The 24761-nt window shown below is 36.9% G+C and overlaps 2 protein-coding genes across 3 annotated transcripts in view; one reads left to right on the top strand and one right to left on the bottom strand.

Moving 5' to 3' along the window:
* Nucleotides 1–19531, bottom strand: part of LOC5564219 (transient receptor potential channel pyrexia) — a 51626-nt gene extending 32095 nt beyond the window's left edge. Inside the window, exon 1 of one of the 2 annotated variants that reach the window (XM_001648557.2) lies at nucleotides 19092–19531. The gene's annotated coding sequence lies outside the window, so the exon portion shown is untranslated. The remainder of the gene's footprint in view (nucleotides 1–19091) is intronic. The other variant, XM_021839016.1, reaches the window with a different exon arrangement.
* LOC5564252 (ubiquinone biosynthesis monooxygenase COQ6, mitochondrial) overlaps nucleotides 1–24761 on the top strand; it is a 92756-nt gene that overhangs the window by 55986 nt on the left and 12009 nt on the right. The gene's annotated exons all lie outside the window — the stretch shown is intronic.

The following is a 24761-nucleotide window of genomic DNA, read 5'->3' as shown; positions in this document are numbered from 1 at the left end:
CTGTCGGAAAATATTTATAGATTCGATTTCGGTCTGAGAGAGAGATAGCTGATGAGATTCGAAGTGGAGTGGTATCAGTTACACAAAGTGGAAAGAGCGCCTCATAGGAAAATGATGATGATGATGACGACGATCGGCAGTCTGATGTTTTGGCGTAAACAAACAATCAGTATCAATTACGGACATTTCAGGTTTTTTCAATAATCGAAGATTGGCATTTGTAGTTGAAATTCCGTCATCGGGCGGCCTTGTTCGAAGGTTTCGAATTACCGTTACGCAGATGTTTATTGGGAATTTACGTTTGGAATGAATCATACGATGTTCGATTTTCAAAATATTTACAGATTTTTCCCGGGATTCCAACTAGTACACTTCATCGATTTACTTTTCAGATATAATTGAGTTGATTCCAAAATCCTCTTTGAGTCACATTTGGCTTACAATTAGATACCCGTCTCGAATTTTCAGTACCATCCAAGGAATCATCTACTGTCCAAGTAACCATGTTCAAGTTGCAATTTATGGAAATAAATAGTGTATATAGAACTAGTATTACTGTATAATTACATTTTAAGTTGATAATGTACAACACTATCTTTAGCCTTTTGTGGGGTCCTTTCCCAATTTAACTCAACTTTAACTGTTAAGAATTTCTTTTGCATATTTTTTCCCTTCTAATATTACATGCCTATTGATACCTGTAAGACCATGCTGAGGGTCGTGGGTTCGAATCCCGCCAGTTGAGAATCTTTTTGGCTTGGAAATTTTCTCGACTATGCCTCAACAAGCTTGTAGCTTCGTAATTGCCACATGCGAATATGGTCAATTCACAAATAATGGTCCCATGAGATAGCTGTAAAAGTAAACATGGGAAAACTGAAAACTCTGTCCCATTTGGGCAATAACGCCAGAAAGAAGAAGAAGAATAGTGTTTTCCAATTAGAATTGTTCTTACGGAATCCTCAAAGAATTCCTCTTGCTTTTGTTGTGAAAAAAAAAACATCGAGGAACTAGACTAGAAAGTCGTATGAAAATATCTGGAAGATATTTTGGAAAACACTTCTGAATGGAAGTTTTCGGAAGTTCTTGACAGATATTATCAGCTGAGCTCACAATGCAGACCCTAGTCGATGTTTTTAGAATTCTCAAAATCTCTCTATAAATTTAGTTACAATTTTCCTCGAAAATTCACACGATTTTTCATTCGAAATTCAGACGAATTTTCCTCTGAAATTCAGACGAACTTTCATCAGAAATTCAGACGAATTATCCTCGGAAATTGTGTCGAATTTCCCCGGGAAATTTAGTCGAATCTTGCTTGGAATTTCAGTCAAATTTCTGCTGGGAATTCAGTCGAACTTCCCTTGGAAACTCAGTCGAATGTCCTCTGGAAATTCAGTCGAATTTCTCCTAGAAACTCAATCGAATTATCCCTGGAAATTCAGTGAATTTTCCCTACAAATTAAGTCAAGTTTTCCCTGGGAATTCAGTCGAACTTTCCTTGGAAACTCAGTCGAATTTCCCCTGGAAATTCAGTCGAATTTCCCCTTCAAATTCAGTCGAACTTCTCCTGGAAATTCAGTCGAATTTCCCCTGGAAATTTAGTCGTTTTTTTGCTAAAAATTTAGCCAAAGATTCCCTTGGCAATTCAGACGAGTTTCCCTCTGTAAATTCAGACGAATTTTACTTGGTAATTCAAACGAATTTCCCTTGGAAATTCAGACGAATTTCTCTCTGAAATTCAAAAGAATTTCCCTCGCAAATTCAGAAAAATTTCCAACGGAAATTCAGACGAATTTGCCTCGGAAATTCGGACGAATTTTTCTCATAATTCAGACAAATTTTCCTCCGAAATTCAGACGAATTATCCTCGGATATTCAGTCGGAATTCCCCTGGAATTCAGTCGAATTTCCCGTGGGAATTAAGTTTAATTTCCCATGGAATTTCAGTCAAATTTCCCCTGGGAATTAAGTCGAATTTCCCCTAGAAATTCAGTCGAATTTTTCCCTGGAAATACCGTTCAATTTTCTTTGTGAATTCAGTCGAATTTCCCCTGAAAGACACAGTGGAAGAATTCCGGGAAAAGTTTACCAATAAATTTCTCGAGATGTATTTTGGAAATTTGGTTAAATTTTACGAAAACCGTCGTTGTAATTGAAAAAAATTAAAAAAAAATCTTCTGATGAATTTTGAAAAAAAAAAATCTTATATTTAGGTATATTTAGTAAAATTTCCTGACGAAACTTTGAAATTTTCTTGAAATTTTTTTGAAAATTTCCTGAGAAAATTCATGGAAATATCCTGCTAAGACTAATGAAAATGTTCTGAAGATAATTACGATAATTTTCTGAAGAAACGTAGATAAATTTTCTGTTTGATTTTTTTTTCCTCCTGAGAAAATTGTGAAAGTAAGAATAAAAATTGTGACAGTTATTATGAATAAAATTGAAATTGAATTGAATTCTTCTAGAGGATCTGCCGTGAGCAAATTGGAGAGTTTTCCGTGTATATTGTGTAGAATTGCCCGCAGAAATCATGAATTTTTTTTGTAAAAATTTCCCTTGGAAAATTTGTGGAAATTTTTCTTAATACCATGGAAATATATAAAAACTCTTCTTCTTTTTTTCTGGCCTTACGTCCCAAACTGGGACAGAACCTGCTTCTCAAGGGTTACTAATTTATCAGCCAATTTTTCCAGTACCTCCAGCAAAAATCCATTAGGGAATTCTTGTAATATGTATGAAAACTGTTGAAAAAAATATGGATGTCATCCCGCAAGGATATCTAAATCCTAGAAGAATTCCTCAAGAAACTCAAGGAGGCTCCAAAGAAATTTCTGAAAAATTCTAAAAAAACATTTTTTGAATAAACGCTTGGAAGACTTTCCGTAAGAGTTTCCAGAGAAGTTTAGAAACCCTCAGGGAAACTCTGAAAGTAATTACAGGAGAAAATCCTGGAAGGTATTCAAGGAAGAATAATCCTGGACAAGATTTCATAGTAATGGGGACCTAAACTCTCTGTAGAAAATTTCTTGATCCATTTGGTCAACAAATTTCTTCACTTTACTTGAGCGGAACAGAATACTTAGTTAATTCCTGGATAGGATTTCAGAGTAAATCTTGGGAAGGATTTTAAGAGGGACGGATTTCAGGAAAAATCGTGGAACGGATGTCAAGAGAAATCCTGGAGAATAAAAATCCCGGATTGTAAATTTTCCAGAATTTCCTGTAAATTCTCAATAGCATACCCCAAAAAACTAATCAAATCAGGATTTACTTGAAAAATTCTACACAAATTTTACGAAATTTTATATATAGAGTCCTCTTTTATATTAAGAAAAATATCCTACATATAAATTTAAACATCCCACATACTGCATTTAAAAAAATGTAAACATATTTTTCAAAATTTCCGTTAGAATCCTGGAAAGAATTCCAGAAAAGAATCAAGGAATTTCAAGAAAATCCAAGGGAACAATGAAATTCTGAAAGTAATTTCAGGAGAAATCCTGGAATGAATGTTATGGGAAACCTGGAAAGGATTTCAGGGGAAGTTCCTGAGCAGATTCGAGGGGATCCTTTCATTCCTGGTAAAGAATTTCTGGAGAGCTACTGGAAAGGATTTCATGGCGAAATCCTGGAACGGATGTCAGGGGAAATCCTTGGAAGGATTTCATGACAGGGTTAATTCTGTAAAACATTTCGGGAGATGTACTATTTCAGAGGGAATTGGGGAAATGACTGCAAGAGAAATACTGGAAACAATTTCAGGAGAAATCATGAAAAGGATTTCCGATGATATCCTGGAAAAGCTTTTGGAACCAATGGAGAGCTTACGTTTCCAGTAGCAATCATGGAAAACATTCCAGCAATCCTGGTATGGATATTATTAGTAATCATGGAAAGTATGCCAACAGCAATCCTAGGAAGGATTTTTAGTAGCGATTCTATAAAGGATTCCAGGAGCAATCCTGGACAAGATGCAGTGGTATTATTGGAGACGATTTCAGCAGCGATTCTGAAAAGGATTTCACTAACAACCCTTGACAGGATTCCGAGAAAAAAGTACAGTAGAAACCCTATAACGTATTTTACGATAAATACCAGAGCAGATGTCAGGAGTAAAATTTTATGGGATTCTAGGACAAGTTCTGGATCGGAGTTCAGGACAAATTTTGGAGCTAATTTAGGAATCGTATGTAAAATTATTGTAGCAATCAAAAAAGTGTTTCACCATGAATCCAGATACGAATTCAGAAGGACTTTTTAAGAGATTAGAAGGAAGAATGCTGGCAAATCGCTGACAATTTCTTCAGAAAAGTCAAGCGTGTGCTACAATAAGGGCGTGAGTACCAAATTGCAAGTTTTTTAGCAGTTTTCTTCATTTTGGGACGCTGATCAGCGAAGCAATCTTGCATCCTGATATGGAAACACACCAACAAACCCGCATCTTGATGTCACCTTCATTCACAGAAGAGCAAGGGATTGCTAAGAGTATCTTTTTCTGTTGCCTCTTATCAAACGATAGCAGAGCTCACCCATACGAATGTGCACATCAACAAAGTAGCTGGTGCGAATGTGGGGAAATGAACCACGGCACACAAATTCAACGCATTACTTGTGTTTCATTCTGAAGAAATCGATTCACACTTCCTTTTGTTTGTCTGTTATGTATGGTTTGATTTTCCGAAGAAACATTTGCTTTTCTGCAGCTCATTACCATCAACAACTTTAGCAGATTTCGCTGTGCTTCGTGCGTTTTGTACTCTTTTCTCTCGTAGGAAAAGATAAACATCCGAAAGTATAGGTGTGTGAGTGGAATTTGACTCTGGAGTATAAATTATGCTCCCGATAAGGAGGCACAGCTCAAACTGTCAAATTCCATAGTGAAAAAATAGGACGCCATCCTTCTGCAGAAGAGACAATCGATGAAGAGAAATCGCTCATTTTACATTCGCCCTAATTCTAGCACACGGTCTAAGCAATTTTTAACGAATATTTGTAAATTAACTTTTTTCACATATGAATTCTACTCGTCGGTCCCGTACATTACATGCACTGAAAATAATCCACACGCTCGATCCACATTCTTTGGAAAAGTGAATCTGTAGTGTCGATTGGCGAAATTCAAATACAAAGTAGCGTGTAAACCCATTATTTCTGTTCACGATTGACTTTGGTTCGATCGCAAAGTCTGTCACACAGGATTTCAACACGTTTTACAATTGCGTTATCCATCCATCGCTAGAAGAACCAGTTTGCCCATCCTGCCAAGGACTCGCTTTCCAGCCATTCGTGGGACATGTTTTAAGACATGTTCCTTTGTTTTTGCGAAACCAAGCGCCCGCAGTGGGTACCTGGTATTAGAGTAAACGCCAAATCGCTGACAGTTTCTTCAGAAAAGTCAAGCGTGTGCTACAATAAGGGCGTAAGTACCAAATTGCAAATTTTTTAGCAGTTTTCTTCATTTTGGGACGCTGATCAGCGAAGCAATCTTGCATCCTGATATGGAAACACACCAACAAACCCGCATCTTGATCTCACCTTCATTCACAGAAGAGACGATCGATGAAGAGAAATCGCTCATGTTACATTCGCCCTAATTCTAGCACACGGTCGAAGTAATGTTTAACGAATATTTGTAAATTAACTTTTTTCACATATGAATTCTACTCGTCGGTCCCGTACATTGCATGCACTGAAAATAATCCACACGCTCGATCCACATTCTTTGTAAAAGTGAATCTGTAGTGTCGATTGGCGAAATGATACTATGCAAATCCTCAGGACAACTCCGAGCGCTATCCTGATTCAGATTCTGAATCCTAAACCAGATTCCTGGCAGAATCATGAAGAAGAACGATGAATCCTGAAGAGAATTGCAAAAGGATTACAGGAAACATTCTGGAAAAGATTGTGGGAGGAATCCGATAGCGACAAAATTCGAAAGTGACAGAATCATATGACGAATTAGTGAGGAATGAGAAAAAGTCAGATTCTCAAAAGATTTGTAGAGGAATGCTTCCATTAACCTCTCTACCGGTAGCTTTATTTTTTTACCACAAAAAAAAAAAATCAAATCGCTATAACTTTCATGTTTCTCGATAATTTTGCACTTTTTTTAATAAGTTATCAAAAAACTTTTCTAGTTTTAGAATCTGAGTCAAAATTGATCATTGGTCATCTGGTTTTGAAGATATTCCGATGTTTCTTGGGGCACCGACATTCTCCATATAAAATTTCGTGGGTAACCATTTTGTTTTACGTCAATTTGTCTGAACAATAAAATGCAGGCTATACAATGTCAGATAATATGGAGCTCCTTTGAAAAAATCATACCAGTTTGGTTAGGGTGCCGGTGCCATTAGTGGACTACCTAAGCTATAAAAAATCATAACAAAATAACGAAAAGCCTTAACCGAGATCTTTTGGCGTCAACAGAAAGATTTCAACCTCTACTATATGGGAAAAATATAAAAAGAGTGATAAAACTAATTTTTTAATATAAAATCGCTTGAGCCACTATTGGTACACGTGTTCCAGTAGTTGCGCTAGTGCTCCAGTAGTAGACGTTCGGGAATGATACCAGGAATTTTAAACAAAATGGTAATTTTTTACATAGGTTTAAAATTTTTCCCTCGGAACAGCGATTAATATCTTTCGAATGAAGCATAAAGATCATCTCTAGGGCTTTTCTTCATTTTTATACATCCATTTTAAAAACTGCTTCCATCCGTTGATTCACTACTGGAACACGACGGCCACTATTGGTGCAAGGGAGCAAATTTTTTGCATAAACTTAATTATTTATATGACTTTTTGATAAGATAAAAAGCTGAAGTTTGGCAAATGGACTAAACTAGAGACTATCTATCCACCAAAAATAGCACATGTCGTTTTTATCGAAAAATGTTTGTTTTATTCCATAGTCCAATCTACTGGTACATTACAACCATTGGTACCGGCACTCCATATGGTTATTTTCCAATCCCTCTCGCGCGAATTTTTCGTTATCCGAAGAATTCTCAAAGAACATCTTTAGTGGTTCTTCCTTTCTCTACGCTGTTTTTCGAAAGATTCCTCCTGGTTTTATTGTAAATGAACTTCCAGGAAACTTGTATGAAAATTTCTGGAAGATATTCTTAGATACTTAGTTCTTAGATGAATTTCTGACAACATTTTTGAAGTAATTCCTGCAGATGTTATAAGCTGAACTCGCGAAGCATCTGGTCGAAATTTTGTAGAATAATTTTAGGTAGACTTGGTAGAGCCGGATTCTTTTCTTGGCACTTTTGATCCTCTTCGGCAGTGTGTTTTTTTGAAAGCAACTGAGCTCATATTTGACCGACCACACTATGCATCGCGCTGAGGTGCTTCTTTTTGCAAAGTTTCAGACAATTTGGCCCAGCAAAACCCCACATGTCAAAGAGAATCATGGAAGTGCCCAAGTAGCTCTACACCCTATATAGAATAAATTTTATTTTTTCTATAAAAATTTTCAACAACTGTCATAAGATGAATTGCTGCGTGGACTCTTGGACAAGTTCTAGAAGAACTCCATAAAAAAATTTTGGAAAAATCTCTGAGTAATTCTACTAGTATTATTGAAGTAGTCCTCCATAAATCCTTGGCACTAGAGATTTCTACGTGACTCCTCTACAGATTTTTCAAGAATAGTTTCATAGAATGAGCTCCTGAAATATTCTAGTTATTCTATCAGGAAAACATCAAGGGACTTTTCCACCGATCCCTCCAGAATTTGCTCTGTAGATTCATCTAACAGTTCTTCCAAGATTGCCATAAGAATTTCTTTCTCTCCTTCAGAAATTCTTTTATTGCGTTTTCAGTCCAGGAGATATTCTTAAAAATCCTGCAGGATACTTCTTAAATAAAATCATCTATGAAAACGTAAGGAAGTCTGTGGAAGATACATACACTGGCTAAGATTTTGGAGAAATCTCGGCAAGAATTCCTGGAAAAGTTCACCAAGAAATGTCTCGAGAAATTCTTTAGGAAAATTTACCTTTGAAGTTGAATAAAAATGTTATGAAAATTTTCGTTGTAATTCGTGGAATTTTAAAAAAAATTTCTGTAAAAATAAAGAAGAATTTTAAGGATTGATTATTAAGGATAATTTCCTGTGAAAACCTAGAAAAATTACTGTGAAAAAAATCTTATGATGAAATTAGGGAAAAACAATCCTGAGGAATATTTAGGAAAATTTTCTGACGAAATTTTGAAATTTTATGGAGAATTTTTATGAAAACTTCCTGAGAAAATTTGTGAAAATGTCCTGCGGAGACCTGTTTGAAGAAAATTACGAAATTTTGTTTTTCTCAAGAGAAAATAGTGAAATAATTCCCGTGAAATTAGGGGAAAAAAATGGGACAATTATGATGAATCCAAAATTGAATTATTAGAGGATCTGCTGTGATAAATCTAGAGAGTTTTCCGTGCATATTGTGTAGAATTGCCCGCAGAAATCATCATAAAGACATTTTGTAAAAAAAATCCATTGGAAAATTAGGAAAATTTCTCGTGTGATTTCAAATATTTTTTTCCTAATATCATGGAAATTCAGGGAAGTATAGGAAAATTATTCTTCTTTCTAGCATTACATCCCAAACTGGGGACAGAGCCTGCTTCTCAGGGGATGCCTCAGTGAATTGCTAAAAAATGTTCTGAGACTGCGCAAGGAATTTAACCCCCGATTTATACAGCAGCTCCAACAAAAATCCGTTAAGAAATTCTTGTAATATGTTTAGAAATTCCTGAAAAAATGGATTAATTTCCGGAGGATACCTGAACTCTTTTCCAATTCGTTACGAAAATAAGCGGCAAAAATCCTAGAAAAATCCCTCAAGAAACTCGATGAGCCTCCCCTAAGGAATGTCTGAAGAATTCCTAAAAATAAAAAAAAGTAGCTGCAGCATTTTTCGGATAAACAATCAGACGACTTTTTGAAAGAGTTTCCAGGGTAATTTTTCTAGAAACCCTTGAAAAAATTCTAAAAGGAAAAAAGATTTCAGAAAAATCCTGGAAGAGTAAATCCTGGACATGATTTCATACTATGCACCAGAAAAGTAAAGGAATCGCCTATCTCGTTACGTGGGAAATTTATTGCCAGAAATTATTTAAAAAATCGGAATATCTTTGTTCGCAGTACACAGTTGAAAAGAAATCTCGCGTTGAGTATCATACAGGCGTATCTGCAATGATCGATTTCTCTTCGTCGATTTTCTCTTTGCGTTATTACAGAAAATTCGATCGCTTTTCGAAACATTTTACGATGCAGTACGATGAAGGATGATGAGTACTTTCTGCTGAGTTAAAAATAGCAGTCAAAAACAGTCGTCTGGTCATGCAATAAGCTAAAGAGAAAATCGATGAAGAGAAATCGATCACTGCAGTTACGCCCTTATGATACTGAACGCGAGAAGTGTAATTTCAAATAGAGCTCTTTGTAGAGAATTTCGTGATCATACAACTCGTATTCCTAGAGAATTCTGAAAATTACGATGTGACGTTTTTTGAAGTTCTCACGATGTTTATTTGACCAGCTTGGATCCAGAAACATAAATGCTCAGTACTCAAAAACGGCTTCGCTAAATTACTTCATTTTTTCACAACAGGCTCTCATCAATGTATTATTTCGAAGAGCAAATATCCGAACAAGGTAAACATTCTGAGTTATTTACGTGTAGGTGATCCAGATGAGCAATCATCAATAACTACACAGATTCTTAAACTACAGTTTTTTGAGACCTTGTGAAAAAATGGTGCTTAAATATCCTCTGGAAACTTTTCTAAAGGTATAAGAAAAAGAAGAAAATTCACACAGAAACATTTCCAAAGTTTTTTTTTTTCTATGTTTGCTATAGTTCTCCTAAGCTTCCAAGGAAAAATATTTCTTGAAAATTCAGAAACATATCTTTTGGAAATTCAGGAATATTTAAGAAAATTTGTCTGCAAAACATAGAAAAATTTCCAGTAGAAATTCAGGTGAACAGCAATTAGAAATTGAAAAAAATACGTTTGAAAAATTAGTAAAATTTTCACTTCAAAAATTGGAAAAAAATCTCGCAGCAAGTTATAAAAACACCAATGGAAATTTAGACAAATAGTCTTGAAATTTAGGATAAATTTCCGTAGAAATTTGGTAAAATTTGTCATGGAAATTTTGGAAATTCATTTTGTAAAAATTTTGAACAACTCCTTGAATGTTTAGGGGAGTTTGAAAGATGTCATGAATTAAAAATCAAGAAGTTTCCCCAAATGGAAAAAAATAGAAGAGTTCCCTGCTGGAGAATTTCCCGAGAGTAAGTCTGAAGGATTTCCCCAGGTAAAATCTAATAGATTTACCGAGGGATATTGCTAATGGGGAATTACTTGTAATGGATTCCAAGAGGTATGTTGGAAAGGATGCCAGAAGTAATCCTGGTAAGGACTCAGGAACAATCCTGGAAAGGATTCCAATATCAATGCTGGAAAGTATTCCAGGAGAAATCCTGTAGAGCATTGAGGAACAATCCTGGAAAGGATTACAGAAGCAATCTTGGAAAGGATTCCAGGAGCAATCTTGGAAAGGATTACAGGAGAAATCGTGAAATATATTCAAGGTGCGATCCACGAAAATGTTCCATAACGAACCCAGGAAAGATCCCAGAAGGAATCCTGGATAGGATTAAATGAACAATCTTGAAACAGAGTCCTGAAGCCTTGAAAGGATTTTAGTAGCAATCTTGTAAAGGATTCCAGGAACAATCCTGGAAAGGATTCCAGGAACAATCCTGGAAAGGATTCCTGAATCAATTCTGGAAAATATTCCAGGAGCAATCGTGGAAAGGATTCCAGCAGCAATCCTAAAAAGGATTCCAGGAGTAATCCTGGAATGGAATGGAAAGGATTCCAGGAGCAATCTCTTAAAGGGTACCATGAGCAATCCTGAAAAAGATTCAGGAACAATCCTGGAAAGAATTCTAGGAGCAATTCTGGAAAGGAGTCCAAGAGCAATCCTGGAAAGGATTCCATGAGTAATCCAGGATCAATCCTGGAAAGAATTTCAAAAGCAATTCTGGAAAAGATTTCAGGCTCAATCCAGGAAAGGGTTTTAGAAGAAAATTAGGGAATAATTCCTAAATGAAACTTGGACAGGATTACACGAACAATTTTGGAACTGGGTCCTGAGGCAATCCTTGAAAGAATTCTAGGTGCAAGCTTAGAAAGGATTCCATCAGATAATCTGGTATGCTAGGAAAAATCTTGGAACAGAGTTCGAGAACAATTCTTGAAAAGATTCCAGAAGCCATCTTGAAAAGGATTCCAGGGGCAATCGTGAAAAATATTTCTGGTGCATTCCAGGAAAAAGGTTCCGTAACGAACCCAGGGAAGATCCCAGAAAGAATCCTGGACAGGATGACATATACAATCTTGGAACAGAGTTTTGAAGTAATCCTTGAAAGGATTTTAGGAGCTACATTTGACAGGATTCCGGGAGCAACCTTAGAAAGAATTCCATGAGCAATCCTGGACAGGATTTCAGAATTACAGCAATAGTCTTGGAATTGAGTCTTGAATCATTACATGAAAAGATTTCAATAGCAATCTCGTAAAGGATTCCAGGAGCAATCGTGGAAAATATTGCAGGTGCAATCCAGGAAAAGATTCCATAACGAACCCAGCAAAGATCCCAGAAAGAATCCTGGACAGGATAACATGAACAATCTTGTAACAGAGTTCTGAAGCAACCCTTGAAAGGATTTTAGGAGCAACATTTTACAGGATTCCGGGAGCAACCCTGGAAAGAATTCCATAAGCAATCCAGGACAAGATTTCAGAATTACAGCAATAATCTTGGAATTGAGTCCTGAAGCATTTCTTGGAAGGATTCTAGTAGCAATCTCGTAAAGGATTCTGTAGAGATTGAGAGGGGTACTATAGAAGATATCAAATAAGCAGAAGGGCATATAGTTCCAGTAACAATGAAAACCTAAGCAAACGGGAAAAGGCGAATGACACGTCAGTCTTGTAAATTGTTTCGAGCGATGAAGTTGCGATGGAATTGCTCCTGTTGCAATTCGGCTGATTGAGTCATTAGTTTTGAATGTGCCGGTTCCTCCTTCCGGACACTACAATGGCACAGTTGATAAATATATTGTGCGCTCCCAAATATTCAAAGTCACGGCCTTAAATTTACTGGTACAAAAGTGGTACAAACTTTGAATGTTTTCAGTTTTGTTTGGCATTGCCGTTTGATGTAAACCAAGACGATGAATTATTCCGTAGAGGTTGATATTGGAGTCATATGTGTTAGCATTGCAAGCAGAATAAGCACAATAGTGACGTCATATTTTGGTGGTAATTTATTTTGTTGATTTATATGCTGGATTGCTTTGATGAAATTCAGAGGTCGCGATTCATGTGTTTTTAATATTTGTTTTTCTTGTTGCTTGTAATGAATTTAAATGTTGGATAAGAAATAATGTTATTTTATATTTATGAATGACCCGGTATTATTCAGTGTAATGTAAATAATTAAGTTGGAACACAATTGGAAAGTTATATCGCGCGAATCCTTCAAATAAGCCCGACTTTATTTTGTTATGCTTAATAATTTGTTATAAGGTCAAATACATCAAGACAATGCATAAACTCATCTGAAAGGGTAAATCAATTCCCCTGAGAGGGTAAAGCAATTTCTCCAAGAGGGTAAAGTAATTTCCCTGAGAGGGTAAAGCAATTCCCCCGAGAGGGTAAAGTAATTCCCCCGAGAGGATAAAGCAATTCCTCCGAAAGGGTAAAGTAATTCCCCCGAGAGGATAAAGCAATTCCTCCGAGAGGGTAAATCAATTCCCCCGGGAGGGTAAAGTAATTCCTCCGAGAGGGTAAAGTAATTCCCCTGAGAGGATAAATCAATTCCCCCGAGAGGGTAAATCAATTCCCCCGAGAGGGTAAAGTAATTCCCCCGAGAGGGTAAAGTGATTCCCCTGAGAGGGTAAAGTAATTCCTCTGAGAAAGTAAATGAATTCCCCTGAAATGGTAAATCAATTCTCCGAGAGGAATGAGGTGTAATGAATGAGGAGTTAGGAATAAAGAGTGAGGAATGAGCAATAAGGAGTAAAAAGTGAGGAATGATGAGTGAGGCGTGAAGAATGAGGAATAAGAAATGAGTGAGGAATAAGGAATGAGAAGTGAGATGTGAAGAGTGAGAAATAAGCCGAGGGTGAAGAAAAAGGATTGAGGAGTGATGAATAAGGAATGAGAGTGACAAGTTATGAATGAGGAGTGAGGAATGAGAAATAAGGAATGAGGAGTGAATTGTGAAGAGTGAGGAATGAGGAATAAGCAGTGAAGATTGAGGATTGAGGAGTGAGTGTGAAGAGCGAGAAACGAAGAATGTGGAGGAATGAAGAGCGAGGAATAAGTAGTAAAGCATGAGGAATGAGAAGTGAGGAATGAGAAATGAGGTGTGAGTAATGAAGAATGAGGAGTGAGGTGTGAACAGTGATGAGTGATGAATAAAAAATAATGAATGAAGCGTGAGGAATGAGGAACGAGGAGTGAGGTATGAAGAGTTGGGAGTGAGGATTGAGGAATGAGAAGTACATAATGAGGAGTTAGAGATGAGGAATGAGAAATGAGGAATGAAGAATGAGGAGTGAAACGTGAGGAATTAGATATTAGGATTAAGGAGTAAGGAATGAGACATGAGAAATGAGGAGTAAGAATGAACAATAAGAAGTGAATGAGGAGTAAGAAATAAGGATTGAGAAATGTGAGATAGAGAATTAGGAGTGAGGATTGAGGAATGCGGAATGAGGATTGAGGAATGAGGTTTGAGGAATGAAGTTTGAAGAGAGAGATGTGAGAAATGAGGAGTAAGGAATGATGAGTGAGGAATGAGGGGTGAGGTGTGAAAAGTGAGAAGTGAGGAATAAGGAGTGACGAGTGAGGAATGAGGAATGAGGAGTGAGTAATGTGGTGTGAGGAATGAAGAATCAGGAATCATATGTGAAGAGTGAGAAGTGAGGAATGAGGGATAACGAATGAGGTATAAGGAGTGAGGAGTTAGCAATAAGGAATGATGGGTAAGGAATGAGTTATGAGGAGTGAGGAATGAGGAACGAGGAATGAGGAGTGAGGAATGAGGAGTGAGAAGTGAAGAATGAGGATTGAGGGATGAGGAGTGAGGAATGAGAAGTGAAGAGTGAGGAATGAGAAAATCAGAAAAGCGAAAAGAAGAGGAAGGGATGAGGAATGATGAATGATTTGTAAGGAATAAGGAAAGAGGAGTGAGGAATGAAGAATTAGGACTCAGATGTGAATAGTGAGAAGTGTGAAATGAAGAGTGAGGAATAGGGAATGAGTAGTCAAGCAAAGGAATGAGACGCGAGAATTGAGGAATAAGGAGTGAGAAGTGAAAAGTGAGGATTGAGGAATGAGAAATGAGGAATAAAAATTGAGAAGTGAAGAATTAGAATTGAGATAGGAGGGGTGAGAAGTGACGAATGAATAAAGTGTGAAAAATATCACTCCTGTGTGTGAGGAATAAGGATTGAGAAGTGAAAAGTGAGGATTGAGCAATGAGAAATGAGGAGTAAGAATTGAGGAGTGAAGAATTAGAATTGAGATATGAGTGGTGAGAAGTGACGAATGAATGAAGTGTGAAAAATATCACTCCTTAGTAGTAAGAAATGATGAATGAGGATTAAGAAGTGAGGAGAGAGAAATGAGGACTAAGCAGTTAGGAGTGAGGAATTAGGAATGGTGAGTTTGGAGTGAAGAATAAAGAGTGATGAGTAAGAAATGAAGAGTGAGGAATGATAAATGAGGAATGAAGAGTGAGGAATGAAAAGTGATGATGATGAAGTCGTAGTTACAAAATTTTATCACATTTTTGGGAATATATGTATGTTATCTTTAATATGAAAGAACTCAAGGACAACATGAAATGAATGAAAGATAATATGAATTTATTTCTTCATTGAAAGATAATAGATGAAGCAATCTTACAATTATAAGAGTAGATAAGGAGGAGAATGTAGGGATTGAGAGGGGTACTATAGAAGATATCAAATAAGCAGAAGGGCATATAGTTCCAGTAACAATGAAAACCTAAGCAAACGGGAAAAGGCGAATGACACGTCAGTCTTGTAAAGTGTTTCGAGCGATGAAGTTGCGATGGAATTGCTCCTGTTGCAATTCGGCTGATTGAGCCATTAGTTTTGAATGTGCCGGTTCCTCCTTCCGGACACTACAGATTCCAGGAGCAATGTTCTATTCCAGTAGCAATACTGGAAAGTATTCCAGTAGCAATACTGGAAAGTATTCCAGTAGCAATACTGGAAAAGTGTTCCAGTAGCAATTTTGGTATATTCCAGTATTCTAGTAGCAATCTGGAAAGAATTCCAGGAGTAGTCCTGGAAAGAACACCAAGAGCAAGCCTGAAGAAGATTCTAGGAACATTCTTGGAAAATATTTCCAGGAGCCATCTTAGGAAGGATCTCAGGAGAAATCGTGAAAAATATGTCCGGTGCATTCAGGAAAAGGTTTCATGACGAATCCAGGAAAGATCCCATAAGGAATCCTAGACAGGCTTACATGAACAATCTTGGAACAGAGTTTTGAAGTAATCCTCGAAAGGTTTTTAGGAGCAATCTTTGAGAGGATTCCAGTAGTAATCGTAGAAAGAATTCTATAAGCAATCCTGGAAAGAATTCCATGAGCAATCCAGGACAAGTTTTCAGAAGCAATCCTGTGCGGGATTACAGCAACGATCTTGGAATTGAGTCCTAAAGCCTTCCTTGAAAGAATTTAAGTAGCAATCCCGTAAAGCATTCCAGAAACAATCTTGTAGAGGATTCCAGGAGCAATCGTGGAAAGACTTCCAGGAGCAGTCCTAACAGAATTCCAAGAGCAATCTTGGAAAGGATTCACGAACAATCCTGAAAAGGATTCCAGGATCAATCCTGGAAAGGATTCCAGGAGCAATCGTGGAAAATATTTCAGGTGCAATCCAGGAAAAGATTCCATAACGACCCCAGAAGGAATCCTCGACAGGATTACATGAACAATCTCCGAACAGAGCTCTGAAGCATTCTTTGAAAGGATTTTAGGAGCAGCCTTTGAGAGGATTCTAAGAACAATCCTGGAAAGAACACCATGAGCAATCCAGGTCAAGATTTCAGAAGCAATCCTGGGCGGAATTACAGCAATAATCTTTGAATTGAGTCCTGAAGCATTCCTTGAAAGGATTCTAGAAGCAATCTTGTAAAGGATTCCACAGCAATCCTGGACAAGATTTCAGGCTTAATCCAGCAAAGGATTTCAGAAGTAATCCATGGAAGCATTCCTGTATGAATCTTGGACAGAATTGCACGAACAATTTTGGAACTGGGTCCTGAGGTAATCCTTGAAAGAATTCTGAGGCAAGCTTAGAAAGAATACCATTGATTAGCTAATATGATACCCTAGGCACAATCTTGGAACAGAGTTCGAGAACAATCCTTGAAAGGATTCCAATAGATTATTTGAACGAATTTGAAATAAGATTTTATGTGTAGTCCTGAAAGAATTCTAAAAGCGATCCTTGCAAAGATGTCATTCGCAATACTGGAAACGATTCAAAAAGGAATAATAGAAAAGTTGTCTGGATCAATTGGGTCCTAAAATTTTTAATGGAATCTTGTTTTTATTTACCAACACGAAAGAGCATGTTACTGTAACTACTTTAGCAATTTTTCCCGTTCAAATAACGGCTATATCATGTTTAAACTTTAATTTAAAAATTGGGTCCATAAATGAACCTTGACACTTTTGATCATGTTTGACGTTCGCTTAGTCGACAAAAAGACCATAGGGGTTTTAGTTTTAACACTGGGGTTGTTCCTAACTGACATTTCGGAAGGGACACGGAAAACAAAATACACCCAAATTTTGAGTTTAAGCCAAGGGGTGTGACAAAATCTAAAATAACATGAAAAAATGTTTTTTAGACTTAAACCAACGAAAAACATTAAAAAATTGAGTAAACATGTGTTTTTGGCCTAAACTTAAGCGTTTGGCACTAAAATTGGGACAAGGCTTTAGGACCCTATTTTAGAATGGAGTCTTAGAGCAATCCTGAAAAAAAAAAACAGGTAAAATCTGTGGATTGTAGATTATAAAATCTACGATCAGGCAGCTCCACATACAAAAATTTTGTTCAAAAACTGCACTACTTTCGCATTTTTCAAGCAGATATTCTGAATCAAGAGCTCCAACTGCGGCATCTGCTAAATTTCACACCGTGTCTTCCAAGTCACTCCTAGTCCAGTGCCATTGTAACGTGTGACCTTCATGTCATGTCAATCCCCTGAGTTGGCTTCTTGTCGACTGCAGTAGTCGGCGGCGCGGTTCCTCGAAAACTCAAGCACCAAAAAAAAAATCCCCACATCCGGTGTTTGATGTTTATGATACAAAGCTGAACAACACGATCAAGATCATTATAACATCTTAAATCGCTTAAATCGGTCAGTCATTAGAATGATGGGACGCGTGTTTCCCCCTGCTTTCATTCGTCCTCCCACGCATTTGACGATCGTCGGTTTTTGTTTGCTTTCATCAGCGTCTATCATCTTCTCACGATCCCTTCACAGCAGAGCTAGAGCTAGAAAGTAGGCGCTGCCGTTCGTGAATTTATAAACACAAGAAGCAACGAAACCGTGTAACCGCACAAGTGCGGCAATCCAAGTTGGCCGCGGTTCTGCTAATTGGAAGACGCGCATGCAAGGAATTTTCGCCAAAAACAACATTCGCACTTCGTGCATGGTCATATGGGCGACTGGTTAACTGCAGCTCAGCGTGTGTCTGGAAACGAAAAGCATAACTGGGGACTGTGCGAAACAGCTCCGATGTTAGACTGGTTCTGGGGTTGTTACTTTGTTAGAAGTGCCATATTCAATTCAAGTACATTGGCGTAGTAACAGGGGGTCAGGCCCCCGCTCCAGAATCCTACAAGCCCCTTCAGAAATGTTCCGTGGCATTGAACGTCTTATGTGTTGAATGAACAGTTTAAGAATTGATTAAGTCAAAAAATGTACCAAGTAAATCTTCCGATAGTCTACTTTATGATTCCTTTAAGACTCCAATTTAGAACTATGAAAATCTATAGAAGTTGTGCCATACATAGCTCCTCCTATATTTTTTTCCCATTTATCCGGTAAAAAAATCACTAACAAGTGTTGCTGCGATGCTCACCGCTATACATTGAACATTTCTAATTAAATTAACACAATAAATCTAGTCAGAAATTCCTCTGTATAACTGTTTTCTTAACGCGCTGGTTTCACACAAGCCCATTCCAAGAAAACAATCCTAACTACGCCAATACACAGTGGATCAGTATTTGATCTGATCTAATCCTTCGCAGCCTCTCCAAGTATCGTTTCAGCTCCGATGCCGCAACCCGGCGATGATGACGGATGGCGATGTTCCGAACGCTGATGCAACCCATGTTCGCCGAAATTCCTTCTCTACGTTCTTCGCATGGTCACACTTTCGGTGTGCTCGCCCATCCCGCTCATGTCCTCGCAGCAGTAGGCCACTCGAGATTCGACGCTTCTTTAGTGCGTCAACACCTGCACATCACCGTGGCGACGCCAGCCTGCTAACCTGTAACCAAACCACCCACCAACGATCGTGTGTACTGGATATTCTCACATCTCGCCATTGAACCGCGGCGGTGAAAATTAGAACATTATTCTCAATAATTCAAACAAACAACAATGAGCACTTCCTCGCGTCGCCTACTCTGATCAAGAGAGACCGTTCCTCACACTTCAGGGCACACTTGGATCGACCAACGACGCCGCAATAGAAGAAGGCGATCTTCTAGACGACGCACCAAATTCGGAGGATGACTAACAACGACTGGAATATGCTACACCTGCCACACCCTTGTCCCAATAGGATTCGGAACCACTTCGATGAATGCGTCGTACGATCACTTGTCCTCAACCGCCAAAGCGGGAAGAAGGACTACGAAAAAGGGGGGTCACGTGATCCCAACAGCTGGAGATCACAAACAGACACTTCTGAATTGCCCGACTAACCAATCGCGGACCTACACAACACTCCCTGGAAGAGACACGGCTTGGGAAATTCCCCCGGACGATAATGGTGTTAATTGGTTTATGGTTATTGCTTCGGTTCTCCACTTCACTAGAAAAAAAAGAGATTCGCCTCGCGGAAAACTCGATCGCGCTCGAGATGTTGATCGGTGGAAATTTGCTCGGAAACTGATCCGTGCTCGCACAATTTGCGTGTGGAAAACCGCGACGGAGCGGAGCCCGGAGTCGGCACTTACCTGCTGAGCATGGATTCTCACGGCGCCAGAAAATTTGAGCCAATTATGGGAGAGAGGAATAATTTGTTTTTGGGATTTGGAACACGCGAATTTGTTTGCCAGTTCGGGTCGATGGAGACGCATGGTGTGCGTTGCTTACCTGTGCGATTGGTAACAGCGTTTCGGTATCGGTATCGGAAGAAGGTAGCGCTCTCAGTTGTAGCATCTCGAGCATCATTTTTGGCTCATGATTTTTATCTGCTTACGAAATCTGGAACGCCGACTTGACTAGTCACTAAATCAATATATCTCTGCTTCTTAGACTATCTATAGGCGTAGCTGACTGTAGTAACTTTCTCGCCTTGTCGATGAGTACAATGTACTCTTCACACAGCGTAATTCTTTATCTCGATATGGAGATACAACAATATTATGTCTATTGGAAGGGCAGTCCATGCATAACTGTATTATGAATATACTAATTATCATAGAACATGAGACAAGTAGGCGTAGGACGGTAGTACTATACAGTAAGAATTTGATTTCATGGCTACCTCGATGATCCCTTCAATCGTGTTTGTACTGATTTCTACTTACTTGATCGCTCCCTTTGTCAAAGGTTCCTTCGATACATAGATGTGGAGAGTCTGAAATTCCAAATAATAGATGTCCGAAACGCAAGATAGGTACTTATGATGCAGCTTAGAATTGCGTTTGATCTGGGACTAGTTTTCTCGATATAGTTACTTACTTGATGACGCTGAATGGCACTACTGAGCAAATGTTTTCGTTATTGCTCGCGAGCTTTCCAGGGATGCCCAAGCCATATGTGGTACAAATTTGATGGATTTAACAAAATAGTGTTGAACTTTTTTTTTAGATTTGCTAAGTTTTCCAGGATTTACTCGAAAAATCTCCAGAATTTACACAGAATTTCTCCGAGAAAATGTACAGAATTTGCTCAGGGTATTCCATAGAATTTGCATTGGAAACAGTACAAAATTTTCCCAGAATATTCTACATGATTATATTATAGAAAGTTGCAAAAAAAAAAATCTTAGCAAGTTCTACAGACTTCGCCAAAGACTTTCAAGAATTCAGTTTGAATATTTTTACAATTTCCAGAAATAAATCTCTTTAATGACCTCAGCATACTTTCCTCAATGTTCAGACGAAATTCTTACAGGAGAACTTCCGGAGTGCTGTTGAAAATAGAGTTCCAGAATTTCCTGGGCGAAATTCTCCCTGGAATTTTCACGGAAAATCCTCCAAAAATTTTCTCAAGTAATTCTCCAGTATTTCTTTGGAAAATTCGTCACAAATTTTGGAAAGGTTACCGTGGATGTTCTGGATGAATTATATTGGAAAACACAGAAGATTTCCAAAGCATTCTGGGAAGTCTTTGGTGGATGCTGGGGGTTTACCAACGGAAATTGTCAAATTTCTTGTCTGGAAAATATATCGAAACTTTCTCGAGGAAAAACCGGTGATTTTTTTTTAAAGATTTTTCTGGAGAGTTATTCTGTAGAAAAAATATGAACGATTTCTTATCAAAATGTTGAAAAAAATTCAACAAAAAGGTGGTCTGGAAATGAAACCCTTTCTAGACCACCTTTTTGTTGAAATTTATTCAACATTTTGATAAGAAATCGTAAGATAAGAGAACAATGAATAATGGAGGTGTGCTGAAATAGATTCCAGCAGGAAACCTGAAAAACGTTCCATGATGAATTCTTAAAAATATTCCTGAAAGAATTAGGATGACTCCTTAAAAGGAATCCGAAAGGGATTCCACGACCCATCATTGAAAAGACGGTAAAGTAATCTGGAGGGAATCTTTAAAAGGATTTCTGCAAGAATCCTGTTGAAGTCTCCCCACCAAAACTTCTACGGCAAATTCACTAACATATTCAGGGGAAATGGTCCAAACACGTCAGTAAAAATTCGCCAGAAATTCTCCAGAATTTTTACAATTTTTTTTTCCGAAATTCAATGGAAAATTCACAAAAATCACAAGATTTTTTCAGAAAATTCGTCAATAAATCGTTAAAGTCTCACGATATTTCACTGAATTCTGGAATGCGTCACGATAATTTATTGGGTAACTTCAACTACGTAAAACTTCTTGAATAAATCCCACGAAATTTTCTTGTAAATTCAAACAGATTATTTTTGGTAAAAAAATAAATTCTCTGATGTTTCCTCGAGATGTTCTCTGGTATTTCCCTGCGAAATTCTCTGGAACTTTTATTGGAAACGTTCGAGAGTTTGGTCGGGAATTTCTCCAGGGTTTTCGCGAGGAAATTGTTAACAATTTCCTCGCGCAATTTTGCATAATTTTCTCGGGAAAATCACTTGAAAAATTCACCAGAGTTTTCCCGAAAACTCGGTGTAATTTCCATGCAAAGTTCTGTGAAATTTCCATGAAAATTTATCTGGAATTTTCACGGAAAATTATCTGAAATTTCTACGAAAATATTTTCCGGTACATATTTCCAAGGAAAATTCTCGGGAATTTCCCCGAACAATTCTCTGTAATATCCACGGAAAGCTCTTTGGAATTCATGCAGAAAGAAATCCCACAGAATTTTCTTGGAGATTTCAACAGAATTTTTTAGATAAAAGATATAAATTTTAATGGAAACTACGAGAGATTCTATGATATTTCTTTCAGAAGTTCTCCCGTATTTTATTGCAAAATTTTCTGGAATTTTTCTTGGAAATATTCCAGAGTTTCATTAGAAAATTTTCCTGTATTTCTTTGAAAATTCTATGGAATTTCAGCGGAAAATTATTAAAAATTTCCACGTTGAATTCTCTGGTACATATTTCCATTCATACAGAAAGTAAGCCCACGAATTTTTTTTGGAAATTTCAACAAAAATTTCTACAAAAAAAAAAAATAGAATTTCCATGCAAAACTCTCTGCAATTTTTTTTCTTGAGAAGACCTCTGGTATTTCATACCGAAATTCTCTGGATTTTTTGTTGGAAATTTTCCAGGGTTTTCTTGGGAAATTCTTCAGAGTTTCGTCTGAAAATTTCCCGAGAATTTCGCAAAAAAGAAAAATTCCAAAGTATTTCACCATGAAATACAAGAGAACTTCTCAAGGAAATATCATTGAATTTCTTGTTGAAACGTTAAAACATAGCTTCCTCGCCCAATTTTCCATATTTTTTTCGGGAAATTCACCATAACTTCCTTTGAAAGTTCATCATGTTTTTTTCCGGAAAATTCTGTAGAATTTATACGAAAAATTCTCTGAAAATTTCACGAGTTTTTTTCTGGAAATTATCCGAAATTTCCACGTTAAATTTTCTAGTACATATTTCTAAGGAAATTTCTCTGGAATTTCCAATGAAAGTTTTTTTGGAATTTATACAGAAAGAAATTCAGTGGAATTCGAACAGAAATTTTAAGAAAAAAAATAGGATTTTCTCTGGAAAATTCTCTGATATTTTCTCGAGAAGTTCTCTGGTATTTCATTGCCAAATTTCTTGGGAATTTTCCATAGTTAACTCGGGAAATTCTCCAGAGTTTCCTTGCGAATTTCTTCTGAACTACCTCACGTAATTTTCCTTATTTTTACGGGAAAGAGGGTTTAGAATTTTCCAAGGAAATTCTGTTTTCCCGAAAAAATCTGTAAAATGTCCACGATTCTGAAGTTTCCAGGGAAAAAATCGAAGTTTTCTTGTTATTTTGATTTCAACAGATTTTTTGACAAAAGGAAAACTGGTATTTAAACGACAAATTCTCTGGCATTTCCTCTAGTAATTCTCTGGTATTACATTGCGAAATACTCTGGATTTTTTCTTGAAAATTTTTCAGAGTTTCTTCGCGCAATTTTCCATAATTTCCTCGGTAAAGTCATCAGAATTGTGAAATTACCACGAAATTTCTTCTCTGGAATTTTTCTAAGGAAAATCATCCGAAATTCCCACGTTAAATTCTCTGGGAAATATTTCCAAGGAAAATTCTCGGGAATTTACACGGACAATTCTCAGACATTTCCACGGCAAGTCCTTTGGAGTTTATAGAAAAAGAAATCCTACGGAATTTTCTTGGAAATTTAATTTTTAAGAAACATTTCCTCTAGAAGTTCTCTAGTATTTAATTGCAAAATTCTCTGAAATTTTTCTTGGAAATTTCCCTGAGTTTTCTCGGAAAATTATAAAGTGTATGCAGGAAATTCTGTGTAGTTTTCGTGGAAAATTTTCTGAAGTGCTCGTGAAAACATCTCTGAAATTTTCACGAAAACTTCTCTGAAATTTCCACGTTAAACCACGAAAACCTTATTTTAAATTTCTACGCTAAGTTCTCTAGTACATAGTGCCATATTATCGGTAATTTTCACGGAAAGTTCTGCGGAATTTAAACGGAAAGTTTTTGATATTCCCACGGAAAACTCATTGGAAATTCCTCGGAAAATTTCTATGGAATTTCCACGAAAAATTATCTGTAATTCTCGGAAATTTCCACCAACAATTCCCTGGAATTTCCACGGAAAGTTCTTTGGAGTTTATACAGATAGGAAACTTTATTTTTTTTCAATTTCAGGACAATCTTTTACTAAAAAAAATTAATAAATAAATAAATGGAATTTCCATGGAAAAATCTCTGGAATTTCAACGAAAAATTTTCTTGACATTTCCTCGATAAGTTCTCTGACATTTAATTGGAAAATTCTCGGGATTTTTTCTTGCAAATTCTTCAGAGTTTCATCGGAAATTTTTCCAGAGTTTCCTCGGATAATTTTTCAGAATTTCCTCGCGTAATTTTACATAATTTGCTCGGAAAAGTTACCAAAATCTAAAATTTATGCATCAAATTCTTTGGTACATATTTCCATGGAAAATTCTCGGGAATTTCCACGCAAAGTTATTTGGAATTAATATAGAAAAAAAATCCCACGAAATTTGCTTGGATAATATTTCCAGTGGAATGTGTAAGAAATTATCATGAATATCTCATAAAAATTTCTTCTAGAAAGTGTAGAAATTTTCGCAGAATACGTCTTGAAGCTTACAAATAAATTTGGTTAAATTTACAGGTAACATTTTAAAAAAATTGAAAAACTTTTAGTTGGATTAAACATTTTAGGATAAACTTAAAAAAAAGTTCTGGTCATTCACCTGCGGAATTGAAGAAAACTAATCTTGGCTATTCTGGAGAGTCTTCCGGAAAAAATCTTGGCATCTTCTTAAAGTAATTACGGGGTATTTTTGGGCGAAATCCGAATAATTTTAAAAGAAATTTTGAACAATTTCGCATTAATATTATTGATACTTCTTCGTAAAATTCCACGAAACGCTCTGAGAAAATTGAACACCGCTTCCTTGAAAAAATCTTCTTAAAAAATTGTCCAATTCATAGGAGAATACAAAAGAAACTTCCTGGTAATTTCATGGAGATTTTTATTCTTAAAATGATTTCAATT

This window comes from Aedes aegypti, chromosome 1 (assembly GCF_002204515.2).
Source record: "Aedes aegypti strain LVP_AGWG chromosome 1, AaegL5.0 Primary Assembly, whole genome shotgun sequence".
NCBI classification, from domain to species: domain Eukaryota; kingdom Metazoa; phylum Arthropoda; class Insecta; order Diptera; family Culicidae; genus Aedes; species Aedes aegypti.
This window is presented reverse-complemented; position numbering and strand designations above follow the sequence as displayed.